Here is a 5,000-nt window from a genome sequence, read left to right on the forward strand (position 1 = left end):
CAGAGAGAGAGAGAGAGAGAGAGAGAGAGAGAGAGAGAGAGAGAGAGAGAGAGAGAGAGAGAGAGAGAGAGAGAGAATCTTACAATTACCTGAAATATCCCAATTCCTTAAAACATTCCACTGGCTTTTATTAATTTCTCATTTTCGTAAAAAAATTACAGAGACAAAATTTACATCACCAAAAGAACCAACTCCAACAAAAGCTTGAGAGTCCAGCGTGCTAGGAGTCAATCTTTAACACCTTTCACTATTTGAATACCCTGGAAATGCAGCTACTATGTACGCCGTTAACTACACAAATCTACGCCAGTGCAAACGAAGAATAACGGATATGCTAACTAACCTTAACACTTCGTATCGCAATTACATATGCAGTAAATTCTGATGCTATGTACTCAACGGCTTCTCAAAATTAAGATCACTAACTCAACGTGTAAATAATGTTTATAGGTTAGGTCACAGACAAGAAATGCCTTGTGGCGTGTGGTGTAGAAAGCTTTGCAAATAAACAATAATAATATTAATGGCTACTTTTCTACGCGTTGGTCATCACCAAACTTCATATAATAGCTCTATAATATGCCAATCAAACTTACACGGATCTCAAGTAATTTACGTCGTAAGTTATATAGAGAATAATTTAGTTGCAATACTGACTACTTTTGCTAGTCCGGTTGTGATACTGAAGCATATTGCCAGTGGTTACTTACTGAGCGCTGCACATAGCGTTGTTAGGATTATACTGTAAATGAGATAAATTCAGTTCCATTACCAAGACATGATGGATAAGTTTCGTGTGTAATTTAGTAAGAGTGTTAATCTATAATATATATATATATATATATAGTATATTATATATATATTATAATATATATATATATATATTATATAACTGGTAAAAAATGTTCTGCTACAACAGAATTCCATCTAATAAAAGGGCCCATGAAAACACAAACCTATAGAAAGTAAGTATATTTCAGGGACTGTCTCTCTCTCTCTCTCTCTTCTCTTCCCAGCTGTCTCTGAAATATAGTACTTACTTTCTATATTTTGGCGTTTTATTATGTATATGTATATATATATATATATATATATATATATATATATATATATATATATATATATATATATATATATATATATAAAGATAATGCCAGTAGGAAAAATGAAAAGACGAGAAATGCCTCCGTGGCATTACCATTATTTATACATACTAGCATCACGTTTTATATATTTCGTGATTAAGTTATTCATATACATATAATATAAACTCTGATAAGAAGTGAAACAAAACCCCACAGTACTACACCTTCTGATCCCCAAAACTAAACCTGTTTACTGACTTCCAAATGAACTCGTTCTCCCGGTTTTGTCACAGGACGAGATGACACGGCGTAACAATTAGCCCAAATTACGTCATTTTTGTACTTCCCCACGACCTGGGGTTCTCTCTCTCTCTCTCTCTCTCTCTCTCTCTCTCTCTCTCTCTCTCTCCTGTTAGTGATATGCTGATGTCTTCTATGCAAATATATAAGACGTGACTAATGATGTATAAATTTTCCAAAACGTGTCAGCTACGATTATATAGTTAAAAGTTTGAACGTGACAGCGACTGAGGTCGCGTTTTATTCTGGAGACACCCAATATTAGAAGAAATAACTCTTAAACTCCATACACAATCTCCCATTTAATCATTCATTCTATATCTACAAAACTATTTTATTTCAAGTATATTCATTGGTTGTAACTCTTAATCTCCCATTCATTCTACATCTACAAACTATTATATTTCGAGTATCTTCATTTTGGATGTAACTCTTAATTGAACTTATCCTTCATCCTTATATAGATCAGGTTATGTAATAAACGTTCCAGTTCGAGTTTGCTAGAAAACTAACTTCTTTTAAAGTTCGCAACAAATGACAAGGTCTGAGCCTCATTACTAAAGCAATTTCGAAAGATCAGGCGGCTCCGCTGCTGGTGTTTTCCTAGTAAAGGAGAGAAAGTGATGAAATGTCGGTAAAAATATGTAAGGAAGTAAGTGTGTGTGTATGTATATATAATGTATGTATATATATATTCATACACAAACACAAACACACCTACGTATATGTGTATATATATCATGTATATAGTGTGTGGTTATTTTCATCTAACTATTTCTCACAAAAAAAAGTTAGCTCCGATGAAAACCTCCCCCACCCACCCTCACACACACACACACGATATTCAATGCAGCATTCGTATTTCAACGACTGAATCTAGGATAAATCACAGGTCAGGTCATATCAGTCAATCAAAACTGTCTGCTAAATTGGTGGGAGTGAACGTTACTACCTGGACACTGCTGCCCTGTGAAGTGCCAATGGATTGGAATTCTATTGCACCGCATCCCAAGGCAGAGAGACGCCTAATGGAGGGTTGTGAACCCCTCGGGAGAGGAAATGTCACCTTGCGTGGCGTATGAGGCCGACAGAATTGAAGAACAATTTACTGAAGACTGTTATTGCGTTGGTAGTGAATAGCAGAACCTATGCATTATTGAGTTGGCTCAATAATTTTGTAATGCGTTATAGTATACAGGTCACTCTAATAACAATGTCATGTAAGCACCGTGTTATACTTTCTTTAGCACAATAATACACAACTGAGGACCAAACAAGAGAAAATAAGTGAACAGCTACACACTAGAAAATTTAAAAAATTAATAAAGTAGGAAAAGTGATGTCATAACTGATAAAAGCGGCTAGTACTGGAAAACCATGAAAAAGAATATAAATATAAAAACGAGTTACTTATTCGTTCTTATCAGCTGCGTGAGCGACATAACCCCAGAATATCAAATCACTTCGACGTACAAAGTCAGCCGTTATGATGTTTGTATTTGCGAGTCGTTGAACTCTCTTGAAGACCTCATATTATACACCTACGTATTACGTATATATGAGGAGAGTACGGTTACCCAGCACGAGTAGCTGGAGCTATGACACACATCTTTCGAGACCTACCGATCTGCAGAGTTTTGTGTACCTTAGGAAGCCTTGCAGCTGCTTTCTCTGTCTGTCTGTCAGTCTTTCCGTGCCAGATGCACAAACAAGCATGCTGATGTAAGAGAAAAAAAGTTGCAAAGAATTTATCGTAATTCTATTAGAACAAAATATTATTACAATTCAAAAGGCAAAAGATTCATCTCTCAAACGTTTATGTACTTTTATGTATGCACGTTTTTATCTGTGTAGTACTATGTACAATGGTGTACATGGAACGCATCCGTTCACTTATACATATATACATACACGCATTCTTGCACGATAAATTTTAAATTCTTCATAAAAAGAGACTTGTCATTGCATCCTTAATAACAGCAATGATCAACTATTTTCCTATATTTTCCACTGAACGATTTTTCATTTGTAAAAGGCAGAGAAAAAAATCTTTAAATTCAGTCTAGCTTTTCTAGAAAGAAAAAATAATTCTTCAACGAGTTTCCTTTAGAATTTTAGATGAAGAGCTGGCACGGAAGGTCAAACTGAGCACAGGAAATAATGAAGAAGGATATTCTGTACTTTTTCTCGTCACAGAGTAGTTCTTAGTTTTCCCCAATCATTGTTTCGACACAATACAGTCGAATATCTATCACGTACAAAAACATACGTCAAATATTAGCGGCAAAAATTGCAATCAATATTCAATCGTATATGTCAAGCAATTCTAGTCCGTGATAAGGATATGACCCAATGTGAATAAAAGTAGACTCCATATAATTAAAAGATGTATATATATCTAAAATAAAGACGAACAGAGCTGAGCAAACCTTAAAAGGTTTTACAACAAGAAGTCATAAACAGCAAAAAAAAACGAAATTAATTCCATCAGAAAAAAAATTTCAAATTAACCGTCAAATCGATCTACGGGGTTTCGAATAAAAAAAGAATATAACACAACTACCTCGGAAACTACATTATCCTTTCTATCTCACGCCAAACCTGACATGCCCTCATGAGGTATGCCGACAGTCGTCCTCCCACTAATCACCGTGATGAGCCCGCAGCATCACGCGCTCCCCCAAGAGCTTCCACGAAGCTTCCCACGGTTGATGCCGCTCCAAATCACAGACGGTACGTCGCCGTAACTACAGTGCTACTGATGTTATTCTCTTTTTCTACCTGATGGACGACCCTTTCGACTTCTCATATCGCTACAGTAACCTAGTACACGTCCAGAGTACTATTAGTCCTACTACTTACTACCACGGCCATCACCCCATGGGCTACTAGTACCGGTCGTTGAAGCCACTCACTAGTGCCCGAGGCCAATGAGCTCATAACTACTACTGTTCACAAAATGACCACTAAACCTCAAGACAGTACGTTACTGTTAAAAAAATACATGCAATTAATGTTTAAAAAAACTATTAATTTATATACCATGGCTAACCCAGAGCTCACTAAAACCATTAAACGACAGCAAGACGTTATAAAAAATAGATAATACAGAGATTAATTTTTTTTATCTACATTCACCGATATGATACGGACTAAAACACCACTCGCATTATTTCTTTGCTCTTCTATGCCTCTGTCCGTAGACATACACGAATGTAACAAGATCCAACTTATGTTTAAACATCTACCTTTACAAGTAGTTAAGCCAAATACGTGGGCATAAACGTATGTATCTCGTGTATGCATATGTACAAATCTACAAAGACTCATAACCCACTGAAATTCCAGCCATTCTTGGGTACCATATGTAACATAACTGCGTGAGAAGAGCCTCGAGGTGTAGTAACAAGGAAGTTTGACCTGGGATACTGTACACTGGAATCTACCCACACACACCCACACACACACCACACACACAAAGAAATGTTATGCAAAATATATATAACCTTTTGCCGGTTCGGCCATACTAGTTCTTGTTTTGTTGCCCCCATTTAATTTTTTTTTCTTCTATTCTTGATTGTGTGAAAAAACACAAAAACATAAACCAGAAGCTTA

At 36.0% G+C, this 5,000-nt stretch overlaps 1 protein-coding gene across 3 annotated transcripts in view; it reads right to left on the reverse strand.

Moving 5' to 3' along the window:
- Positions 1-5,000, reverse strand: part of LOC135206136 (protein neuralized-like) — a 278,119-nt gene that overhangs the window by 43,468 nt on the left and 229,651 nt on the right. The window lies entirely within an intron of this gene.

Source organism: Macrobrachium nipponense, chromosome 29 (genome assembly GCF_015104395.2).
Source record: "Macrobrachium nipponense isolate FS-2020 chromosome 29, ASM1510439v2, whole genome shotgun sequence".
Lineage (NCBI taxonomy): Eukaryota > Metazoa > Arthropoda > Malacostraca > Decapoda > Palaemonidae > Macrobrachium > Macrobrachium nipponense.